At 40.6% G+C, this 26,229-nt stretch overlaps 1 long non-coding RNA gene across 1 annotated transcript in view; it reads right to left on the reverse strand.

Moving 5' to 3' along the window:
- Positions 1–25,949, reverse strand: part of LOC123619752 (uncharacterized) — a 783,931-nt gene extending 757,982 nt beyond the window's left edge. Inside the window, exon 1 of the long non-coding RNA XR_006728403.1 lies at positions 25,840–25,949. This is a non-coding gene — a long non-coding RNA (uncharacterized LOC123619752). The remainder of the gene's footprint in view (positions 1–25,839) is intronic.
- Between the last annotated feature and the right edge of the window lie 280 nt (positions 25,950–26,229).

Here is a 26,229-nt window from a genome sequence, read left to right on the forward strand (position 1 = left end):
TAACACACACAATTGCCTTGGCTCCCGCAGGTAAACATGACACAGAGCAATCACAATAGATTGACTTAATAAAATCACAATACAACCCATCATAGCAAGGTTTTTTTTTATTATTATTATTATATCATATGGGAACGAAATCTATGGAAACTGGTGCATTCTTTTACAGGGAATTAATTTAATCATCCAGGATATTTCTAGCTCATGATGAAATTTAACTTGGGGTTGGAATGTAAGCATTCACTGGATAAAGACACTTGGTCTCACATTCTGTCCTTGCGTCAGGTGGTAACACTGAACATAAAACACACTCAAAGTACACTTCAGCTTCTATGGTAGAATTTCTTTGACACCTGTTAAATTTTAAAGAGTTCTGTGAAAAGCATTTTCTTAACTATTCAACTGGCTCTTGATTCATTTATGTGCAAAGAAATGCTCTGAAAGCTTAAAATTGAAAGTACTCTGCCTACCAACATTTTTCCTCTTGGTGTTCATTCTCACTCTCCCTTGATATGGGCTTACTCATAAATGGACAGCCCATTTGAAATGCTCACGGGCCAGAATCATGCAGATCTAATACTGTTGTCCTGAACTTGATGTCAGTTATTTTGACAAGCAAACATGATTGGAGCACAGTGTGCTTTTGTGATAAATTCCATCCAAAATCCAATGGTAATATAAGCCCCCATTCTAAATAGATGAAACCAAATTTTAATGCTATGTTTATAGGATTTAACTAACCATATCTCCATCAGCTCTGTTATTTCAGCCTCCTTCACCATTGATGTGAATTGCTGAATGGACAACTATATTATGTTGATAAAACCCAAAGATTCAAGTCAACTGTGCTTCAGAAAATTTGATGGCCACAGAAAGATACTTATATCCATACCCAACTACATACAGTTTTCCCCAGTGGGTCACATTCTTCAGTCTTCAGTGTCATTGTAATTCCTGAACATTGTAATTCCTGAACATGTCATTGTCCATTCCTGAAGAGTCCTTCTCCTCCTCACCTGGCTAATCCCTTCAGGAATCGCAGCCTCCAGAATGTCTTTTCTGATTATGAGGTACAGAGATCAAGCTCCCTGACACTTTCCTTACCACGGTGCTCCTTCAGCAAACATTCCCAAGGAATCAGGCAACTTGGATTTAAGTCCTGGCTTTGTTAATTTGCACATTTGCTAATTGTGTGGCCCTGTGCAAGCTCTCCCAATTTTAGTTTCCTACCATGTAAAGTTGGAGTAAAGACAGTGCCTGCCTCATTGGACTGATGTGAGAATTAAAAGAAGGATGCTTATAAAAATAGGAGAGAGGAGCCTGGCACAGAGCCACATTTGACACTGATTAGCCCATGCATGTTCAGCCAGATCCACTGCTTTTTCGTTAGTACTTTGAAGCTATTTATTTAAGCTAGGGATTTCTTGTTGAAATTTTGCATGTTATGTTACATATTGCTAATACATTTTTCCAAAATCCATACAATCTAAATGTGTAATCAAAATTCACTTGTTAAACTGTTGAAAACGATTTTATAATGAATGAGGCAAAATTATTATTCAGGACAAACCCATCTCCAATTGTATTAAGAAAATGAGTGAGACAAGACTGTGTGGCTTTGGGGGCATAGAAAGCAGATTTTTCCCCCCAGGAATACATCAATTCTATAATCTAAGTTTCTTGGGTCAGGCTATAAATAACTAAATAGCCTTCATGAACAGAAAGAATGAGATCATTATTTCTAGATATTCAAATCTATTTTGTAGGAAAAAATATAACAGTAAACATGGTAAACTATGACCAATTATTGTTGAGAAGATTTTTTTAAATTATGGACCTGAAAATGGTATTTCTCCTTCTCTTTCTATTGTTTTGATTTTTCTCACAGCCTGTTAGTTCTTTTTGTTTTTAAGATATCAAGCAAGAAATAATGATAAAAGAAAATTCAAAATCTTCTTGCTTATGAGAGCTTTAGGATCCAAGAATCTAAGCATTCTTTCTGAAATGGCAAAGTATTGAGTCAGAAAATTTTGAAAAGCAAACAAACAAAAACACAAACAAATCCTAGTGAGATTATTAAATTCCAAGGACAAAGAGAAAATCGAAAACTCTTCCAGCGAATTTAAAAAAAAAAAGTTACCTAAAGAACAAAAATCAGTTCTTTTTTATATTAATGATGGAGTACTAAAAGATAATAGGGAGATGTTTTCAAAAGGCTAAGAAAAAATTATCTTGATCCTAGAATTTTATAACCAGATAAAATATCAATCCAGTATGAGGGAAAAAGTAAAGATATTGGTATACATGCAATAAGATACAAATCTTACCACCTAGGCATCTCTTTCAGGAAAAACTACAAAAAGGGAATTTAATACAAAGGAAGAATTTTCAAAAAGTAAAACATGTTACAAGAAGATGAGAAGAATACACTAGCACTTATAGTTAAGTCTAAATTATTTTCGATAAAGTGGCTGTGAAGTTCAATGTAGTTATTAGGAAATGTTAAAAGAAATAGAGGAATAGCATTTTAAAAAATCAGAAAGTCTAGAAAATTCCAAATGATTTAATTAAAATAAACAGAGTAGGGGAGGAAAGAGAAAGTAAAAGCATGCTAACAGTCTTGTCATTTTCAGGGGGAAGAAGAAGTTATAGATTCAGATTATTTCTCATTTTTAGTTGAAATGTATAGATTTAACTATGTTTGTTAAAACTGTAAGGATAGGTAGCCCAGATTTAATGTGAGTTTCCCCCAAATGATGTGAATATGGGAGGTGTGGTTCTCTGAAAGCCATTGTTGGAGATTGTACACCACAAGGAGAATTTATCAAAATAATAATATGTGCTCCCTGACTCAGCAACTCTGTTTCTAGGGACTTAGCTACAGAATTATTGCACGTGGGCACAAAGATATGTATGTATTTAGCATGGGGGAATCCAATCCACACATTCTTCTAAGGGGAATTGGTTTATAAGATACATACTCCTTAGCATGGATTACTATGTTGCCATTAAAAAGACTGAAGTAAATTTATTAACACAGACATGGAAAGATATATTATTACACGAAAAATGTGCTGAAGATGATATGTATGATGTGATCTCAGTTTAGGAAACTTGAAAACTCAATGTGTGTGTATTTTTGCACATTTAAGTTTATTATGCACAGAAAAAGTGTTGAGAGCAAAAGTAGAGGAGTAGAATTGGAAATACAAGGCGAAGAAGGATATTTAAATTTCACTACACATAACTTTATATTCTGGATATTTTCTAGAATAAACATGTACTACAAGCATACCTTGGAGATAATGCAAGCTTGGTTCCAGACCACTGCAATGTAGCAAATATCTCAGTAAAGCAAGTCACACAAACTTTTTGGTTTCCCAGTGCATAAAAAAGTTATGTTTACACTCTACTGTAGTTTATTAAGTGTCCAATACCATTATGTCTAAGAAAAGTACATAACTTAACTAAAAATTACTTTCTTGCTAAAAAATGCTAACCATCATCTAAAAAATGCTAACCAGCAAGTCATAGGAGTAACATCAAAGATCACTGATCACAGATCACATAATAAATACAATAATAATAATAATAATAATAATAATAATAATAATAATAATAATAAAAGTTTAAAATATTGTGAGAATTACCAAACTGTGATACAGAGACACAAAGCGAGCAAAAAATAGTGCTGATTATTTAATAGTGCTTGATGCAGGGCTGCCACAACACTTCAATTTGTAAAAAAAAAAAAAAAATGCAATATCTGCGAAGGGCAATAAAGAGATGTGCAATAAAACAAGGTCTGCATGTACTTCTGTAATTGTATAAAGAAACAAAACAAGAAAAGTGAATATATACACTGTACTTTACTGATGCAAAGTATTGTATTTTACAGTTTAAAAATTACAAAACCAAGTTGTTTGGAGAGAGTGGAGAGATGGCGAGTTTATGTACCATCATCAGCATGCAGTAAGATCCAGCTATTGGAGGGAGGGAGGGAGAGAGGGAGGAAAGAAGGAGGGACAGAAGGAAAGGGAGGGTGGCTAGCAGAGCTAGCAAGTACCTGAGAAGAGCAGATACTGCCTCACTCAAAGAAAATGGCCTCTTTCAAACCCTGATGTGACTTAAATTTGTCATAGGCTTATACTCTGTGAAATATGGTATTTATCTCTGAATAGATTAAGGGTCTCTTCAACTGAACCTTCCATCTGGACACAACAGCTAAAAACTGCTAAAGGGAGAGGGAAGCAGATACAGGCTGTCAGGGCGGCAATTATTTTACCTTTGGGAACTGAAACTATTTTTACTCAAGAAGAAAGTTTGCAGAGACAGCATTTTCACATTTGGCTTCACAATGCTCTACACACAAAAATGATTGGCTTTGGAAAACATAGAACAAAGTGGTTGCGTATCAATTGTCCTAGAAAAAAAAACAACGCAAAGGCAACAATAGCCAATCTGTTCATCATTCTCTCTTTCTCCCCACATTTATTGAACTTCTACTTTGTGACTAGATATAAGGGATAAAGAGTTGGAAAGAACATCACTGGAGACCTCAAGGAGCTGACAGAGAGTGAAAGTCAGCCTAGACAGTTAATTACAGAATGATCTGGGAAGTTCTGTAATAGAGGTAAACACAAGTGCAGCCCGACTCCGCCACGTTGGAGGCTGTGACATTTTGAGCAAGTTGCTTAATTTATTTGTGCCTCCATCTCCTCTTTCATAAAACAGATAATGACTGTACAACTTCCCAACAGTGTTCTGGGGACTAAATGAGGATGATACACAGAAATCCATGCATGAAGCAAGCAGCCAACCCAAGTTAGCTACTGTTACTCAGGGATCCAGGATAAGGACTCGGGACTCAGACTGCCTGGGTCTGAAACCCTACTGTGGGGACCTGAAAGTTATTACATTGAGTCTGTTTCTCATCCAAAATCAGTGGATAAGGGTACCTGCATCAGCAGCTTCTTTTGCGGGGGGAGGTAATTAGACTGATTGATTGATTTGTTTTTAGAGGAGGTACTGGGGATTGAACCCAGGACCTTGTGCATGCTAAGCATGTGGCTCTACCACTTGAGCTATACACCCCCCCCATCAGAGGCTTCTGCGCAGATTGAATGAAATCAACCATGAGAAGAACTTAGATCAGAGACTGGCCCCTAAGAATTCGATTAATGTTAGTCATTATCACTATCAAAACGCTTCAGAAGAAAAAAGGAAATGACAACAAACTCTTCCTCAGGATAACAGGGTGTTCTGAAGAGGAGGTGGCAGCAGGGGGCTGGTCTTGAATAATTAGCAGGAGTGCTCAAGCAGGGAAGGTGAAGGCGGGACATGGCAGGCCAAGAAAACAGCATGAGCGAAGGCATAGAGAATTTAATAATGGCAATAATGAGAATAACCCTCATCATCATCCAGCACATTCAGAGAAAATGAGCAAAGATGTCCTATAGGCTCTAGAAAACATGAACTGGAGTTCAGCTGAGACATGATAAGCCAGAGAACTTCTTCAAGGCACATGCGATTATTGAGACCAATAGAGCAGAACGAGGGTGTGCAGTGTAAGCCAGCCGTAAATAGATCCCCTAGAAAAACAACATCAAAAGGGAGGAGGAACCAGCAAAGGAGGCCCAAGGAGAAAGCTTAGAGAGGCAAGAGCTGATGAAATAAAAGAGCCTGAGAAGAGAAAGAGTTTCAATAAGGAGTGGCTGGTCAACTGTATCAAATGTTGCATAAATGTCAAGGAGGGTGACAAGGAAAAGTGGGGCCATTGAACTGGCCGATTGGGAGGATGCTGGTGAGAGAGCATTTTTAATTGCATGGTGTTGGTGGAAGCCAGACTGTGATGGGTTGAGGAATTAATGAGATGTGAAGACACTAACACTGACTATGGAGAGACCTCTTTCAAGGAGTCTAGTATTTAAAAGTGAGAGAAATTAGTCTCATAGAAGATGTTAACCTTTAAAAGTCCAAATAAGCAACTTAACTCTTGGTAAAAAGGGTAAGCTTCCCAAGACAGCTGGAAAACTACAGGGGGAAAATAAAAGAAAAAAGAATTCAATACTTTGCTTAAATGGGATTAGGGGATTAGAGCAAAGGTGGGGGTGGGACAGAAAGCTGAAAAACAGACAATTTTCCATGACTAGGAAATTTAGATTCCAAAGAGAGGAAAAGGGAGCGAGCGAGCACAATCTCGGGGAAGCTTCAACTGCCACCAAAGACGCTGACCTTCTGAACCAAGACGCACGCCTCTCTGCCCGCCAGACTGAGTCGGGGACACAGGAGTGTTAGAGAGCGTGGTCCCAGTTAGGATTCTACCTCCAGTGTGCTAGGGTCCTCAGTTCTGAGTCATGGGCAAATGGCTAAATGTGAAGGTTCACAACGGCAGTGACAGATCTGTCTCTAGCCAGAATTAGGGTCTCTTTAACCAGAGCCAGATTCCACGTCCTGTCTCAGAATATGCAGCTACCCAAGGCAGTTTGCCAAAAAGTAAACTTTTTGTCATAAATAAGCAAGCATGAGAAACTTGAGAGAAATATAGGAAAAGATTTCCAGCAATGTGAATGATTGGCTTTTGGAATGAAAAAGAATATTGGATGGTGTGTGTGTGTGTGTGTGTGTGTGTGTTTTCCTGGAATATATAGAAAAATCTGCCTTGAAATGTTTCAATCAGCTCTTGGATCATAGGCCAAGTGTTTTTAGAAAATGCGATCAGTTGCTTTGTTCTGTGGTTCCCAGTTCCCACACCTGAAGAAGAACAAAGATTAGATTAGTTTTCAGTCCCTGCAGCTCTGAATAATATGAAATGTCATGACTCTCTCCTTTGCATTTCCTTCGTTTTCACAGGAATGCGTGTCCCCAGCACAATGCCAATGCCCTATGTTCCTAACCATATTGCTAGCCCCAATTTTGTTTTAGCTTCCTTTTTTTGTCTAAAGGGAGTTAGGAAATGTGTTAAAAGATAAGACAGTTTTAGGACATCCTGGGTGAGGCCAGTTGTTATCCAACCATGAGGCTTTCATGTGGAAAACACCCCTTAACTAGGCTGAGCCCACTGGTTTGAAATAAACATTTTGATGACACATTCTGTAAAGAAGAAGTGGCTCTTACATGAAGAAATTAATGCCTCCACTCCAATTTGTGAATTCCTTCCCAAAACAATTTCTAGTTGTTATGTTAACATAACCTAAGTTAGTGGGTCTGTCAAAGATAATTGCTAATATTCTCCTAACCTTGTGACTTGGGGGAGAATAAAAGGAGACGGGAACTATTAACAGGGGACATAGAAGCAATGGGGGAAGGACCAGTTTACATGCAACAACCAAATGTATTTGCTGTAGGCCAGAGACTCCCAGACATTATTTTTATACCTGGTTTCTGTATCTATTTCTATTCTGGTGACTAAGTGGATGGATGATTTCTCAGAGTCTCTCTGAGTACCTTCTTCTTTGAATCTATGTGTCAGAATGCCTTCTGCATCTTGAAGTAAATGTGGACAAAACTCATATCTAAGTCAAGATAACATTTAAATTGTGAATACATAATTTTTAGAGATGAGAGCATTTTATTTTTAGTACATTTTAGTCTATTCTCACCATATTCCATTTTGCTAACTTATTTCATAGAAAAAGAACGAAGGACTGGCTTTCAAAGCAAAGAAGTAGAAGGTTTTATCTAGGAACTCACGATTTGGCAAATTATATCTGATTTCAGTGTTTATGGAATGGCTGATACATGCATAGACGCCACATGAAACTTGGTGTCTCAAGCCAGAGGAGTGGGATGAATCCTGCAGGTTAAAAAGGGTCTGGCAGGCTTTGCCACGTTTCTGCTGCCCTTTAAACCACCTGAGATGCTCACCACAATCCATGACTGAAGCTCTCTTGGCATCCTATCAGCCAGCAAGCGCTCTCTGAAGGAGAGGCTTCCAGTTGAGTCTAAGATGGGACCTTCCTCTGTAGAGCTGGGTCTTTCCAGACCATGTGGGCTACTCTGTCTTTGACTGCCCTTTCAGAAAAATTTCACAGTTAACAAGCACTGAAAAAAAAAAAACAAAAATACCAAGCTAGAAGAGGATCATGCTCTAACACTAACCTGCAGAATTTTATACTCTGGCCAACATTCCGGTGTTTGTTTTTGCCTCTGACTGGCCAGGATATCGTAAACCACCAGCAAAACATCTCAGTGACTTAGTTTACCTCTCTGTGAAACATTTGCCTACTGCTTGGAGTTGCAAAAGAAAATGTCCTCAGAGTGTGACAAACTTCCATGTTTGCATAATCTTTTCTCTAGCATTTAAAGTTTGTGGAGCTAATCCAGATGGGGACAGGCAGCAAAATCAGAATTCAAATGAAGCAGGTGGAAGCAAGTTACTATTATTGCGTTATGGATGAGGCTGCACCAAACTGAGTTATCTCAGCACAGACAGAGCAGCCAGCATCACCTCTGTGAGACGCTGCAGTTTCTGGTGGGAACTGTTGTCTGTTACTCTTGTTGAATGACTCCTTAACAGAATACACATGGGGGACCAATGTGAGACAAAGCAGGTTTAGGCTTTAATTTTTCGTATATTCTAATTGGGGGAAATGGTGTGAACCCAAAAGGGTGTCAGTGAGTGCAAACACAAACCTGGAGCAGGGCCCACTGGGTGTGAATCTCAGGGGCTATTAATCTACAACCTTCAATTTGTAAATATTCAGGAGACTGAGTCAGTAGGAAAAAAAAATAATTTTAAACATCTGTGGTATTCTTTCTGTTCCAAATTAATTACACTGCCTGTTTGCTGACGCTGACCAGAATTTTCAATCTTCTTATGCTATGCTAGGAACGTCATTAGTATTTTCCATGTGTTTATCACTTATGTCCCATGAAACTTTATCTCTGCCACAGTCTGTCTTTCATAACTTTTTTTAGGTCCTAATTTTGTTATTTGGCTCACCCATCCTAAACTTCTTGCTTTTCCTTTTATGCTGAGTAACAGGCAACTCTTTTCTCATCAAGTATTTATTGTAACTTTGAAGAGATACCTTGTTAATACACAGTCCCACACACATACACATCATTCAATCAAAATGATGATATAAATGAAAATCCAAGCATGCTGTCTAATCATTTGGAGAGGTTGATAATTATTTTCAATCAGCTAGGACTGCTCTGCCAGTTCAAAGAATTATTAATGAGAGCCAAATTTGTTAATAGACTGTGTGCAGCCCTTTTCTGTGAGTGGGGGAAGGTGTCAGGAAGATCGATCTAGAATTTGCTATTCAGCCTTCATATCATGCCCCCGTGAAGCCCAAAATCTCTCTGAGTTAGCCAAGAATCCAACTGCTAAAACTTCCATCCTATAATCCATGAAGGTACATTCCCTGAGCTGAATTCATGATAGCTCCACAGAGAGGAGAATCACAAAAATGTTTGTTTGTTTTTCCTTCTAAAATAGCCTAACTTGGAAATGAGAAATGGGCAGGTCCTTTGCAACGTGTAAAGCAGCCCTACTCCTCACCTCCACGTCATCCCCTGTCTCTCACCGCCCCCCCACCTTGCAGCCAGTGTCCCCTGAGAGCCTTCTGTGGCCCCAAGGTGACCAAAGAGCCCCTGTTTTGGAAACTCAAGCTCCCTTCCTTCACTCTTGCACCAAGAGCTTCCCCTCAGACCCCAGCCTGCTCCCCTGATCGTCTTTCCCTCCGTGCCAGGCAGCCGAGGTCTTGGCCAGCTCTGGGTTTCTCTTTAACCTTGCTGCAATCTACTGTATTTCCTGGAGTTTTCTCTCTTCAGGCTGAGGCACGGTCTACACAGCCGCTCAACTTCCTTCCTCCTCCTAATGATAAGCCCACAAGCCATTTTTGTTCTGTGCGTTTTACTGAGAATCACCAAGGAGAAAAAGAGAAAATAACCAAAGAGCCCATGTGGAAGAGAGATGACTGTGTAAGAACTCTTACACAATTGCTTAATTCAACAATAACCTTTTATTGATCACGTCCTCTGTGGTGAGGACTGCCTTCTAGGATCTGATAGTTATTGTCCCTGGGATGATCTTGGAAGCTCTGTTGTCCACTCACTTCCCTGGGCAAACAGCTGACTAACCACTCTTCTCAACAAGGAGGGCAAAATAAAAAGTGGACAGTGCTCTCTCCTTGAGTAATTAGATTTCTCTACAGCTCTTCAGCTGGATAGCATATGCGTCATTGGTCATAGATATTAAGATCATAAAATCAATTAAGCTAAAATATACATACACACAACACATAATTCTACTAATAGAGGAATTTTTTTGGTGTTGAAACTCCTATGAAAACTTCAGAATATCTGCTCATTTTCTCATACTTACCCTGCCTGTTCCCCTCCTACTTTTGTATCTTTTTTTAAATTGAAGTACAGTTGATTTACAATGTTGTGTTAGTTTCTAATATACAGCACAGTGATTCAGTTATATATATATATATATATATATATATATATATATATATATATATATATTCTCTTTCATATTCTTTTCCATTATAGGTTACCACAAGCTATTGAATATAGTTCCCTGTGCTATACAGTAGGACCTTGCTGTTTATCTATTTTATATAATAGTTTGCATCTGCTAATCTAATCCCAAAATCCTAATTTTTCCCTTTGGTAATCGTAAGTTTGTTTTCTATGTCTGTGAGTTTGTTGCTGTTTTGTAAATAAGTTCATTTGTGTCATTTTTCTGGATTTCACGTACAAGTGATATCATAATCACATAATCATGAGTGATAATTGTCTTCCTCTGTCTGACTTACTTCACTTAGGAAGATCATCTCTAGGATCATCCATGTTGCTGCAGTGGGATACTACTCAGCCTACGATTGTATTTTGACTGATGAGGGCTTTTCCTAGAATCCAAAAATTTAGCATCTATCTAGTGATGGGATCATAAACTGGCTCTCTGAAAAGGACCGCCAAACAAACAGAAAGCCCTGATTCACAGTGTTTGCTGACTTCTGTGATGTAAACATTTCCACCAATGATTTAACAACCAGACAGCAAGAGCTCTTGTCAGTCGGAACCAGTTCTAGCATATTTCGTATCCTTCCAGTCTCTTCTCTTATCAAAACTTGTTCTGCACCTCATCTCCAAGAGACTGTTTTGGAACTGCTTTTCATTTGGAAAAGTAATAAAATAAGTAAATCTCAGCAGAATGTTAATGGCTGAATGAAAAAGACCCCATATGTAAACCCTGGCAGTGGCATCTACCTCATCATGGGGGCTCCTGGAAAGGGACCTCAACTCACAGTGTGTGAAATCCACTGTCAGCAATGGCGGGGGCCTCCAGGCTAAGGGTGCACCTCTTGGTGGCAGTGAAAGGAGGGGCAGGGTAAGCCACGCTGATATCCAGTGAGGGCACGAGGTAGCTAAGAGCATGAACTCCGAAACTTGAATGCCAAGGTTTGTGATACTAGGCAAGGACTCCTCTGTGCCCTAGATCCTCATTTGTAAAATGAGGACAGTAATATTGTATTTCATGGAATCTAAGCTATCCTCTATTGTAAAACATACCATTATTTTATGTTCCATTAAGAAATTTTAAAATGCTGCCAATTAAACTATGACATGCCATCGACAGTAAAATGCATTCCACTTTCACAGGCGCTAAAATTTTTCACAGAAAAATATGTTTTAGAATCAAAAAATTATGGTTGTGCCTTCCTCATAGGGTTGTTGAAAAGATTAAATGAGCTGAAACATGTAAAGTGCTTAGAACAGGGCCTGACATTGTAGGAGCTATGATTTTGCAATTATAGATTTTGCTATTATAGGATCATTATTATCACAAAGAAATTAATAAAAATAAAAAAAATGCAAAATATCTGATTCAAATGTTAAGACTTCAAATTTCCTGATAAGATTAAGAGTGAACTAAAGTGGGTCTAATCTAGCATTTTTCAAGCTATTTTTCTTTCTGCAATAAAAAAGAAGTAAAGGTAGAGGTAGAAGTGGGGTGAAGAAATCCTCAGTCACCTATTTCGAAACTCAACCCAAGCAGTTCCATTTTTATCAACTGAATGCACTGGAGTTCAAGGTAAGTTTTCACTTTACCTGTGTGTGTGTGCATAAATATGCATAATATATAGGTTGTCCTCAGCTTACAGAACCTTTGCCCCGATAGATGGAGACATTGGCAGAGGCACAGGGATGGTCCTTCCCAACAGTAAGCTAATTCTCGCTCAAATTCACAGATCCCCAAGCACAGAAAGTGCTCTCCTAGGTCAGCAGGCCTCAGCCATAACCTTCCTTGCTCCCCAGAAGCCTCTTCTGATGTGCCCTCCACCTGACCACACCGATCACCCCAACAACACTTCTGTCTCCACTGGAGCTGTTTAAATGATCAAGTCCAGTAAGCAAGGACTGTAACAAGAAATTAAAATACGATAGCAAAGTTTATACTCTAAACGCGTCTCGAGCCGTTTCCTTAGCAACAGCTCTGACTTTTTAGGACTCACCTTGGCTACACATGGCTTTAGCAATCGTCTGTCAGACTGATTTCCAAAACAGCTCATACCCCTCTCAGAACCAAACATTCTAAGCATGAGATGAAGGAGAAAACATAACACATTTTTGAACACAGGTTTAAAATGTCCTCAAAAGTACTCATAGCCTCCCTTGAGACTCAGGTCAATGAAAAAACATATATATGAAAAATAAGCAGGGGAGAAACAAAGAAAATACAAAAAGCTGTTGCACTGTGATTCCAACTATATAACAAATGTATATAAATATGAAAAATAGTATCTGTAGATGAAAATAGTTTGTTTTGAGGTATTGTTAAAGTAGGAGATTGAAAAATAATTTTATATTCTTGTTGATATTTTTTAAACTATAAATGTCAAAACACCTCCCATACAGTCCTTCAGCAACCACTTAACGTGCACATAATTCGTGTTTTACCTTAATTCACTCCACCCCACCCTCATCTTTTCTTCACTTCTCTTACGTCCTCAGATGTTTAAGTCCTTTAATATCTGTGCCTTGGGTGTATCTGCTTGACATATCCAATCAGGCTCTGTGATGCAAAGGACTGTCTATTTTTTCTCTGTGAACCTATGCTAATCCCCTCCCACGGATAGTGTAATTCTTGAGTTACATAAAACAAGTTCAAGTTTACAAGTTCAGCCAACATACAAGATGAATTATAGAAAAAAATATTCATGCCTTCCCCCTCTAGGGTTAGTGTTCCCCAAGACAGTACAAAGAACATCTGAACTCCAGGGCCACTGTTTTTTGGTGGGTTGTTTTTTTTTGTTTTTTTTTTTTATGCTGGTATTCATTTAGGATAAGAAGAGTGTATCAATCAAGGTTCAACAGAGAAGCAGAACTACCATGAGTGATGTAGAACAGGGATATATCATCCAGGGTAAACTCTACACAAATATGGGAGTTGGTGGAAAAGCAAGTCTATGGACGTTGCATCCATGACTGGCATTAGGCATGAAGTTGCTACTGACCTGGGCCAGCAGTCAGGAAGAAGAGCTGGGTGGGAAGGAGGGGAGATCAAGGACAAACTACTGCCTGAGGCTGGAATCCATGAGGGCAAATTGGAACTCGCATCTGTTTTTCATCACCCACAGCCTCAAGGACAAGATGATCTGCATGGTAAAGCCAATGCGATTTATTATGGAGCTTCATAGTCATCTGGCTCAGGACTCAGAGAAACTGAAGAAGGATCAGGTGGTCCACAAGGTGAACTAGCAGATCAGCGTCACAAGGCACGACCCACCATTGTGCCTGGAGTTCCACACCCACCTTCGGTGGGTAAATGAGGGCTGCTGCTTCACTTTTACCTTTCACTTCTTGTTTAAATTTCATCTCATGCTCAGTAGTAACCTGGAGCCATACAGGGAAAGAGACTAGGAGAAACATTGTTCCAGCTGAGTGAATTGAACAAAGCCACACAATAGACCTCTCCATTTCCCTCCTAAATGAGTTTGTAGAAACAACTGCTATAATAATTCTAAATTCAGTTTAATCCTAGGCTTGGCACCCAAACTCAAGGCCCTGAATTTCCACAAGATTTTCTTAAAGGTCTCATACTTACGCCCAAGTTAGGAATGGAGAACTCAACACAAAGGGAGATCCTCATAGAAAAGGAACAGAGATCAAGGATTCAAAGTGGGAACTATTGAAAATTATACTAATGGCCATGTCTTCTACCCCATAAAAAGCAACTACCAGTAATGTACTAAGGAATTTTCCAAATGCCTTAATCTTCCCTGTTCCACACCCCCACCTCCCCCTGCCAAAAATAAAAAATATAGAACAACCCACAGAGAATCAAGGGGAGAGGAGCAAGTTGCTTTCTGAGTGAAGAAGCCATTTGTATATTCATTACAAGAAGCCGCAGCCAAACATTTACAGAGTATCTAACTAGTTCCTCTCCTGGGCTAGACACTGCGCTGATGCAGCGTCCTACACAGGGAGTCTTAAGGGACAAAGGTCAAATCAGTTCTCAACATGTTTGAATAGAGAACTGCTAGGCAACAGCCTCACACCTAAGCAAAATGCTGGCCACTGGCCCTGAGACTGGGCATGGCCAAGGTCAGGTGCAGGCAGCTGACCCAAGGAGCCTTCTCTCAGAGATAAGACCGCCCCTACAGAAGCCTCACTACCAGAGTGCACCTAGACCTCTAGGCTGAAAATTATGTGCAAATATCCATCAGAGTTTTAGAGCAGCCAGTGACAAGCATCATCATCATCATCATCACTGTCATCATCGTTGCCGTGACTACTGCTACCTACATACTCCGCAAACAGCAGGACTTTTGTCCTTCTATGGAGACATGGAGTCCAGCCAAATACCTGCGTGAGCTAGAGCAACTGCAGGTCACAGACCTCTGCAAAGGGGCTGAGTGGATCAGGGCCAGAAAATTCTCTGCTTTTGTTTCTCCCACCTGGTAGAATAAGAACACTGTGCCACATTGGTAAAGACCACTGTTGTGCCTCTTCCCTTTCCAAAAGGCAAGCTGAACAGCAGTATTTTGGAAACATGACATTTTTTACATTCATGAGTTGGGTTGGGTTTTGTTTTCCTGGGGTTGTTTCCTGTATAATGATTATTTACATACACCTGATTAACCACCTGTCCAATTAAAAGTCAAGGGCCTCCCGTCAGGAATTTTGAGGATTTGTTTTCTCCACCACAGAGGCCTCATTGACAGTTCCTGCTGGAACCAGCTGTATCGCCACAGCTGACTGCATGCTCACAGTTGCCCCACAGTCCTTTTCACCACTTCTAAAGGTCCAGGCAGGTACCTAGGAGGTCCGACTCCACTGTGGAATATTTAGTTGAGGTAAGTTGGGAAAATGATGTCATCCATCTCCTATCTGGGTGCAGAGTGTCACAGCAACATTTGCCCTCTTACCTTCAGTCAGATTGTTTGCACCTGCTTCTGTTCTAGACTTGTTGTATGTGTGTGTCTGTTTTTCTTTTTTTAACAGAGGTACTGGGGATTGAACTCAAGACCTTGTGCATGCTAAGCAGGCACTCTACCACTGAGCTATACGCTCCCCTCCATCTGCTTTTGTTCTAGAACAGCTAGTCAGAAGCTTGACCTGCTGGAGATCACACATTGTCCTACATAAGTTAACTGGTAATGCCCAAACGTGCCTAATGATGGATTTTTAGTAGGCATTGAAGAAATGCAATCAAGTGTATTTCAGCTGTTTTGAAACATTCATGTAAACTCTGGTCAGCACATTTGGTTTCTTCATTATTCTTCCAGGGCAAACCAGTGGGCATTAAATGCATGTATGTTAAGTGGTAACAATTCTTCAAGTTAAGTGAAAATTCTAGCCATTTCAATATTTCATTCACCTACAAGCAGCAGACTTTTAAATTCATCTAATTTTTATTAGTTATTATGGTGATATATACAATTAAATTGATCATTATAAAATAGATCCATTTAGTTAATCAGTACTTTATACATTTATAAATTTTCTAAAATGTGAGTACCCATTGAATAGCATTTTCTGCTGTGCTTCACTAGAGAATAAAAATTCCATTTTTGAAAAATTGTTTTTGTTTATTGGCCCTGTCCTCTGGCCTCAAAATTCTCTGACAAAACAAAACAATTGCCCTCAATAATAAAACATAAATATTCAGAATTTGAAAACATATGACAATGAACAAATGACTGCATTTATACCTCTTAAATATAATAAAAATGTAATAATACTGTCACTAAGAATTTGCTATATGCCAGGGGCTGTGCTAAGCACATTATGTCTGTTACCTCTTTTAATTGTTATAACACTCCTGTATGTAATTATTCTTGGTATTGGACCCATTTCATGCATAAATAACATAAGATATAGAAGTAAAGCAAACACTGAAGCCCATCCCAATGGGCAGTGGTACAGCTGGGATTTCGGCTCCATTTCTGATTCTAGATCTGAGCTCTTGGCAGCCCAGCTATGCTAGTGATAAACTAGTGATCCTTAACTTGTAGGAGGTTATGGATCACTCTGAGAATCTGATTAAAGTTATAGAAATCCTCCTCAGATGTACCCCACACATACACATTTCCACTGCATACAATTTCAGAGGGTCTGTAGACCTCCTTGAAGACCACCCAGAGTTTCCTTGGGGTCCATAAGCCCCAAATTATGAAGCTCCAATTTAAATATTTCCTTAAAGATCAACATATGGGAATTTGCTTATTGTCTATTTGAGGAGCCGTGCTGTGCAAATTGAAGCATCCGTGAATGTGGAGAGTGATCTGAATACTTGAACACCAGAATGCCCTACCAACAGCCAGAGCAGTAAGTCAGAGTTCAGGAGTCCTACCCTAAGGGTGTCTGTGTTAGGTTCTTCCAGTTACCGAAAAGAAATAAAGAAGGGGTGGTTGTTGTAAGAATACACACTGGAGAAAAAAGCTCTCAGAAATAAGATCAGGAAACGTGGTTGGGCCAGATCTCTCTGAGCATGAACTTGGACCAGAAGATTGTGCAGATCTGAGACAGCCGTCCGGACCGCAGCAGCAGGCTGCATGGGCTTGACCCCCATGGGCTTTCTCTCCTTGTCCACTCTGTTCTCTTCTTCCTGACTTTTTACTCTTTACTCCAGATCAGATCGTATATCTTATCCCTCAGGGATTCCTATGTGTAAGTATAATTTTTAAAAGTTTTTACAAACTCCAGTTTCTGCCTCCTCATCACTTCAGGTGGCCATGACCATCCTGGTTCTAACCATAACTCAGGGCTCCTCTCTTGTGTGTTTTCAGCTACTCTTTCTACCACTGGAATGAATGGGGTTGGTTGCCCCATTCTTTCAGTGTTTCCCAGTTCAAGAGCCTGATTGCAGTTAATGTTTTTTTTGCATGAGGTCATGCAACAGGTTTTTAACCAGCCTACAGTTTGGCTGTGCTTGTGACAGACGCCACCCGATCCAATCAGCTGCTGCTGGTAGCAAAGAGGATAGAAGACTCCTCTGTGGAAACAAACATGTCCCTACCTGGGCATGCTTTCCTTGTTAGAAGATGTGGTTGGGGAATTCCCTGTAGACAGGTACAGTGAGAAACTGTTAGTACAGACCCTTGGGATAGGCTGGCTGTGGGAGACACCAGTGCAACTTTCCTCACTTCGAACTCGGCCCACCTTCTATTGGGTCCTCTACACCATCAGGCGAACGCGTGTTTAGATAGGGATTACAGCAATAGGAGCCCTCCCTCCCCATGAAAGGCCAGGAATCGGGGGAAACCTCTGGACCTGAGACCAACCAGTCGTGCCCCTCAGTTGCATGCCACCCAGGAGACCTGTGCCAAGAGATTTTTGTGCCAAGCCTCAAGACACACCATACTTCCTGATACATTTCACTGGCTACTCACTCAGCTTTTTAAGGAGGAAGGAGCTTAAAGGGCACTGCAACACACTCAGTTTAACAGAGTTACAGAGTTCGACAGAACTTTAAACACCATCTAAGCTACCCACATATGCTATGGAGAGGGAGGCTAAGCCCGAGAGGAGCTAAGTACTGAAAGAAAAGCATGGGAAGAACTGGCGATGGGGCCCTGATTTCTAGTCCACTTCACCCGGTATCATCCCTGGATGTGAGCCACACTGACCCTTCGTTCTCCTGCTGTCACTGAGTGCGACCATTCTGTAGCAAAATAGAAAAATTGAAAAGCCTATAAAACACCATCTCATGCTATAAAGATTCAATCCCAATTTGTATATATCTATAGTTCTCTCTAACCAGAGATAGATGATTTATTGGAAATAATTCTAGATTAGAAGACTCACTGTGTCACTCCTCAACATGTGAATTAACCTCTATTTCTTCCCCTGAGAAATAGCAATTTATTATGCACTCATCATTTATCTAATGAACATTAACTGGATGTCTGCTATGTTCCAGGCTCTGAGTATAAAATGATGTTGAATAATTGTCTTGTTCCTCAAAGAGCTTTTATACTCTAGCAGGGGAGTATAAGAGAATTACACCCGAGGGATATGGAGGCAAATGAGGAAGGGGGCAATGAACTCATGTCCTGGAAGGGAGTCAGGAAAAACTTGCCAAATGGACACCTGAAATTCGAAGGCACAGGTATAGGAGGCATTAGCCAAGTAGGGACTAAGGCTGGGAAGGCAGATGAAGGAGGGCATTGCACATGCGGAGAAGATGTGTAGTATGATTGAAGTACAGGGTTCAAGGGGAAGATAGGGTAGGAATGTCAAGAGATGAGACTGGCAAGTAAACAGAGTCCTGCTAACAACTTCATGCACCATCCTCTATGTTTACCTATTGGTCATGAGTTACACAGCCAGGTTTTTATTTTAGAACAATTACTGTAACAGCGACATGGAGAATGTGTACCAAGAGCTTAAGACTGGAAGCAAGAAAACCAGTTAGGAGCCTGCTGCAGTAATTTAGGACAGTGATGTAGGCAGTGGCAATGGGACCAGAGAGAAGTGGGCATATCACAAACAATTTTGAAAGATATCATTTGAAGGGCTCGGATATTGATCATAGGCTGTGGGGAGTGAGGGATGTGAGGGGAGAGGGAGGAATAGAGGATGCAGTCACATTCCTCCTCACTTGGGTGGGGGGACCAGGCACTAGTAGGTTCGGTTTGGGACACTGAGTAGGATTCTGGTTAAACAGCCAAGCATCAAGTTCCTGTAGAAAACTGGACAGTAGATCCAGAGTTCAACAGAGTTTGGCTGGGACTATAATCATCAGCACGTATAGATAAGTGGTACTCAAAACAGAAAGACAAAAGGGCTGTCAGAGTGACCCAGGGAGCTTTTTCCAACTGCACATTCTACTCCCTTGAAATTCTCCAATGCCTTTCCTCCCCACCCCACCTGCACTCCACTCCAATGCTTGAGCCTGTCAGCCATGAGTCAAGTAAATCATTACCACTAGTGTACGAAGTGAAGCAGAGGAGAGCAGGAGACAACACCTCTTAAGGGCATGACATTTAAGAGATGGGCTGAAAGAAAAGAGTGGCAGTAGATCCTGAGGAACATCCAGGAAGATGGAAAGAAAATTATTAGCGTAAAGTCTTACAAAAGCCAGGAGAGGAGAGGATGTCGAAGAGGAGGACATGGCTAATCCTGTAGAGAGGTGATGTGAAATAGACCCCAAAAGTGTTAACCCTCTCTGCTCTGCACACAGGGCTACGACAAAGACCAAATAAGGTCCTGTAGGTGTCGGTGCCTTCTAAAATACAAAATATTATACAACATGAACAGTTATTATTTTAATAACTCAAGAATTCAGTTCCCACAGACTCTAGGAGTCTCTCTCTGGACCCTCTAGGCCACCCTCCTGGGTTCCCTCAACACCAAGAACGAAGGAAACAGGTGCTTACGGGATGAATGGGTAGTTACTGCATCCCATGACTGTCTTCAACACAGAAAAGATCCAAATCCAGATTCTTTTTTAAATAGAATCCAATGTGCTTATTCCTTTTTCTTGGCATATCCTTATTTCTATTTTATTTTATGACCTCACAGTTTAAAAAAACTAATCAGCTCCTTAACAGTTATGGGAAAAGATATATACATAATTATTTCCTATTTAAAAAAAAATCACTTCCTATAGAAAAAGAAGATACATCAAAAATTATTTTCCTTTTCTTGCTGTCTCCCGTTCTGCTGCTGGGCACCTCCTTGTATCTCTTCAGAGCTCATGTTTGTGGCCTGATTTCCAGCATGTTCATATCCAAATCAATCTGAACTAATTTTGCAAGTAAAATGGTTTGAGAGCTCACCCTAAGTGCTTTCCTAAATTCTAAACATTTAACATCTGCTTGGCTGGACTGAATTCCTAGTCTTATAAGTCTCCTTAAATCTACCAATTTGACATGTCATAATTTATCATTTCAAAATCTATATAATTTATAGCCCTTGATTACATTATCACTGGTGTTTTGTACTATTGATGTTTCTGTCAATTTTTCTTACATCCTCTTGTAAAATCGTCATATCTAATTTACCAGGAGGTCACGTCTACTCTTTTGCCAGCTTTTGCAAACTTTTTCCTGAATCTGCTTCTAGCTCCAACGTGCATTTTTAAAGATAATAAACTCAGGAAGTTTATCTTTCAGACTTGCAGATTTTCAGGGCATTTACATTTCAGAGTCCTAATTTTTATGAGCAGGTATTTTTACAAGGTGTTTCTAACTAATCGTCTATTCTTTATTTTCAGGTGCTTATTCGTTTTTTCCTAGGCTGAGATGAGCTTTTCCCATACAGAGCGCTTCCGCCCTCCCCCTACCATACTCCTTATGTACATACTCTCTCCTGCATTATACCGGCCTTCCTCTTCCTCCTTTCATACCCTGCGAGGAGCAGTAGAGACCAGCCTCACCCTGCAACCTTTGGTCTGAGCCATCTACTGCTTTCAAAATCACTATCCACCCGTTTTCAGCCTCGGGCCTGGATGACAGCAGACAGGAGAAGGGGAGCTGCTGATTGCTGAGCAAGCATCACAGTAACAAGGACAAGTTTAGGGGACTGTGCCTCTGTGCCCACCCCACAACCCACAAAGATGGAATGAATTTCTGCTTCTTCCTGCAGACTTTGAGTTCAAGGCAGAAGAAAGATCAAAATAGCAGAGCTGCACATGCTTTGCCCAGATGACATATGGATACCTGTGAGTGTACTCCCAGCCCAGCTAAGGATCTATAAATACCAGAAGTACAAGGCATCAACATGGGTAGAGAGATAGATATCTATGAAAGTCACAGGAGCAGGCAGTTGAAAACCAGCCCTCTTTCGTGCTATGAGTTTATTCAGCACCCAGGACTTACAGGTCTTTAATCTCTTAACCCAGCACCCATAAGAGAGAGCTTACTTGGATCGGGTATTTCTGGACCAGTCAGCTAACGATCAAGAGCAAAGAGTTAACATAGATAGGGACATTGGGAGAATTGCTGCCAACCCCATTTGTATCTATCGCATCCTAAAATATCAGCTCCTACTTAGAGAAAAATCTTCTTTGGTCACCCTCGCACAGCACCCTCCTAACTGATATGTGTTTTTCTAGCAAACTTCTTAAACACCCTTGTCCTTGGACAACAGTGAAGACAAAAACTGTTGAGCTGCTAGATTTCTTCCAGTCTTTGGGGAAATCAAAGGAAAACAAACAACTTGGAAAAACCATCAGTTAAAATTTGGTATGCAAGTAAGATAGGTGACCTCCTCACTGTGGGTATTTATAAAGTGGTGATAATTATATTTCTCTCTTAGAACTGTTGTGAAGATTGAATGACACGGCTAATGTAAAGCACAAAGCATGTTACCTCGAAAGAGCTCAAAAACCATGAGCTGTAATTATGCACGTATGTATATTTGTTATCTTTAAGATGTACTGCTTTGCCAGGAAGTACACCAACAAGATATCACCCTTACCTCGGTAGGCAGACAGCTAGGTTTTCATCAAATCTACGTTCCTTCATGCTATGAATTAGAACATTAGTGTGTGTAGTCACCAAAGGTCCCTTGGTGTTGCCTAGGCTCCCTGTTGACTGGAACCCTGATTTCATCCATCTGTCTGGGTCTTTAACTCTCTCAAGGTCTCTGCTGCAACCTAGGTCCCCTCCCCTCTTCTATGGCTGATATTCAAAGGTCCACAATAAATAAACATTTTATTTGCTCCTAAATCTTATCGGAAGGCATCCTACCAACCTGAGGGAAACTACTCATCTGGCAGGGGCACTCTGACTGTGGAAAATTACTGATCCACTCCGAGCTATGTAAAAATCCATTCGTAAAAATCCTAAGAAGAGCAAACACTTCCCCTGGCAAGTTCTCCAGCAGGGTCCTTGGCTGGGAGGAGCAACCACCCTCTCTAGGCACCAACCAAAAGGCCGGTCCAGAGCGGTGACAAATCTGGAATCCTCTGGCAGACTCCGGTCCAGGGCCTACTGCACAAAGGGGGCCCTTCTTACTAGCTCAGCACTGGGTCTGAACGCACTGAGGCATTAGTTTTGGCTGTAAGGGGAAAGCCAATGTGGAAAATATAATCTGATGGACAGGATTTGAAATGAAAGACACAATACTGCCCAAGCTTGCAGGGCCTAAACCTTTACAGGGCAGAAGCATAAACCCTTTTTGGAAGTTGAGACCAGGACACAATGTGATACCTCAGCAGAAGCTCAAGAGTAGCAAGGGGTTTGAACATTGAAAGACTAACTCCAGTTTTCACACTGTGAATCACCAAAATCTAAATAAAGAGGAAAAGGTGTATCAGCCAGCATTTACCTTGCCGAGCCTGCACTGAAAAACTCTCCCGGTGCCTGCGGCACTCTCTCACAAAGATGAATAAGACAAGTCCTGGCCCTTGAGGAGTTTGTACCTGGTTGGGGAGGCTGGCAGGTAACTAAAATACAAGCCTTAGTATGAGAAGTGCCAAAAGCTGAACACAAGCAAGGAGCAGCAGGCGCAGACAGCTCTAATCTCCAGGGCTGCCATGAGCTTCCTCCCAGGAGCGGGGTCACCCCATCTGGGTCCTGGAAAGACAGCAGGACTTTGAGAGGAGGAGGGCTCTCCAGGCCGAGCGTAAACAGAGGCAGCTCAGAAAGGGAAGAACGGGGTGTGGCAAGGAACCGGGCTCAGCCTGGCCAGGGCAGCAGCTGAGCTGAGTTGGGGTGGGGGACTGGGGATGGCCTGAACATCCAGGAAGACTGGCCTTGACTCCTTGGGCCTTTCAATCATTGCAGTTCTGCTTCTACAAGGAAAGGCTCTCCAATGGGTGTCAAGAATGAAACTGGAGTCAGGGAGAGAACTGAAATGTATATCTTTGCATATGTATTTTTTTTTCTTTTTTGCCACTTGAAGAAATAATCACACATGCAAATCGACAATTGGCCAGTAATGTATCCAGCCAGCACTTATTTTTGAGCATATATTTACACTCCACAGCAGCAATTCTCCACTGTAGGGGATCCTTCCATCCCTACTGGACACATTCCATTAGACTGAGAGGCCAAAGGTGGCACCTCTGTGTCCAAGGGCACCCTGACAACCCTATGGAGTTCTCTCTCCTCCAGTCCAAGGAGGCTCACGCCCTTCGCTGTACCCAGCTCACTGAGTGTGAAGTAGAGGGAGGTCTTTGATGTGATGAAAAAAGGTGATGTGATGAAGGTAATGAAAACAGAAAACCTACTGCTTTGTAGGGCCCTATCAGACCAGATCAGCTTTTGTCTTACAGATTTTCTCTCATGTGTTCATGACACATGGAAAACTAACCTTCAGTGCAAAAGGGTCATTATTATCACTGCCAGTGCACAAGTCCTCATAATCATTTTTTATTTTGTTTCTGTTTGGTTTTTGTTTGGTTTACTGGGTTTCCTCCATGTATTTTTGGTGCAAATAAAATTTAAGGAATAATTCTACGGGGATGTTATTAAGTACTTAGCTTTTTTTTTAATGTCATAAAAACGCAATCCCATGCCTTGTTGTTAAAATGGAAACTATTTTGATGACAATTTAAACATGAAATATCCAGCAGAGACAAATCATGATTATTTATAAAAGGCTCTATCAATAAATTATTTACTTCTTTGAGCAATTTCCACTTTGCTCATGATTTAAGTCTTAAGAGTACATTTACCTAGCTATTCACACAGAATTAATGGAGCTGTTTCTTACTATGTTTTTGATAGCACAGCATGTCGAATCTGACTCCCGTCTTACTTTCCCTAGTTATTTGTAAGCTTTCCTCACCTCTGTTTTATTTCTTTTGCAGAGCCGTTCTTCATTTCATTAGGGAGGCAACATGTGGAGGGTTAGATGTGGTTTGTGACTGTTCTGTAATGCCGAAACCCTTGTCCTGGAGCAAGTGCTAATCACTCAGATTACAAGAGTAAGAAGAGTAATTTGTACTTGTTGCCTGGAGAAGCTCTTGTCTAGGGATATCAAGTACTGTCCTTTCCCTCTGATGCAGAACAAAGACATGGGATCTTGATGGGACCTTTATACTTGCTCAAAGCGCCCCTGTTTTCCAAACTGACTTTGTCTCCTCAGTGTGGACTTCAGTGTGCTCTTACTAGCCATCAAATTAAGAGGGAAGCAGTTGACTATCAGATGGGCCATTGGCCGGGAACAATCTTTGTGGTGGTGATGGCAAAGAAAGTTCTGGCACAGCAGTCCAGACTGAAGGAGAGATTTATGAGAGATGAAGCTCGAAGAGTATTCACTGTTTCTCCAGCACACTTGCATGTCAGGTGAGCATGGTTGATCATCTAATTCCCAAACCAGTAGACTTTTAAAGGGCGAACAGTCACACCACAACACTGAAAGAGACCAGCCTCAAGGCAGGCTGTCACTTTCAGCCACCAGTTCAAATGAGCGTGTCCTGAAACGAACAGTGGTAAAGAGAACGCGTTTCCCACCACACCACACGTGAAGAGCCGACACCGTCATGACGCACTGCAAGCTGTTCACACTGTATGAAGTCCTAATGGGCAAATAAACCTGTCACATATAAATTTCATTCCCAAGAAAGCTTTATTACCGAACTTAGGATAAAAAGGTAGGAAAAAAAAGATAGAAACTGACATTTTTCTGATTATGTTCTATCTAAATGTCAGGCACTTTCTCCATCACCTTTTTTAATCCCTAAAAAATTGTAAGAGGAACTTTTCCTCCATTTTACAGAAAAAAAGAATTTAAGTTTCATAAAAGTAAACTAAATAGGCCAAAGTCACATAGCTAATAAAACATCATGTCAGGGTCCAAACCCAAGACTCTCTTGTTTGAAAGTCCATCTTCCCTCCAAGGAACCACACTGCCTAATTTTAATCTGTTGTATTTAATTAAATATATTAGATGTGTATTCTAAAAAAGAGAAGAGGGTGGTAAAGACATGAAGCTAGAAATCTCCCAGTTTTTCACATTACTGATAAGAGCAGTGTTCCAGATTATTGAGGATAGGGAATAAAACAAACATCACTTATATTTGGTGTGTTAGAACACAGTACATAATCATATCTTCACAACAGCAGAAGGAGGACATTTACCTACCTTAATATGTTTAATATGTTCTGGTTGTACTAATACTGAAATTAGACTATGTGCGTTGAGCATGTAGCAATTGATGAAAAGGTACCCAAGAACTTTCCTAGAGAACCAATCTGGGAACAAAGCTTCGCCATAAATTCCTAGAGCAGGAAGAAAAATGCCCTGTGCTGGGGCCAGGGGGGAACAATGCAAAATAATTCAGAGATAAAACTTTCACCTGTACAGCCTGTCAAATAATATACTCTGAACATGCACACAAGTAAATTCCCCAGGGAGTGCAGGAAATCCTGTGTGTGTGTGTGTGTGTGTCCCATTTGTCCACTGAAGAAGACTTACCTAGGTTACACCCAAGGATGTGACCCATTTCCAGAAGATGCAGTTGATGTTAAATCTCAGAAGGTAGGCAACAAGAGACTGGAGCAGAGTTTGATAATATTCACCGATATCATTAGAACCTAGGGAATAAAAAAAAAAAGATTGTGTACTTCACCAATTTTAGGCTGTGGGAAAAAATCTCTGCACCTCCATGGGCAGGGCAGCTCACAACCTCTGTAAGGAAATCTTGTGGCCTCTAAGGATAACCCTGGTATCAGGAACGACAGTGGTGACCATCAAACACATCTGTTCTCTCTGCCTAAAGAAATCACCATATAGGAAATTCCCAATAAATAGCCAGGTTTGTTTCAAATATTTGGTTTGAAGTCAATTGTTTGAAATTTCTAACAC

The sequence above is a fragment of the Camelus bactrianus genome, chromosome 8 (assembly GCF_048773025.1).
Source record: "Camelus bactrianus isolate YW-2024 breed Bactrian camel chromosome 8, ASM4877302v1, whole genome shotgun sequence".
NCBI classification, from domain to species: Eukaryota; Metazoa; Chordata; class Mammalia; order Artiodactyla; family Camelidae; genus Camelus; species Camelus bactrianus.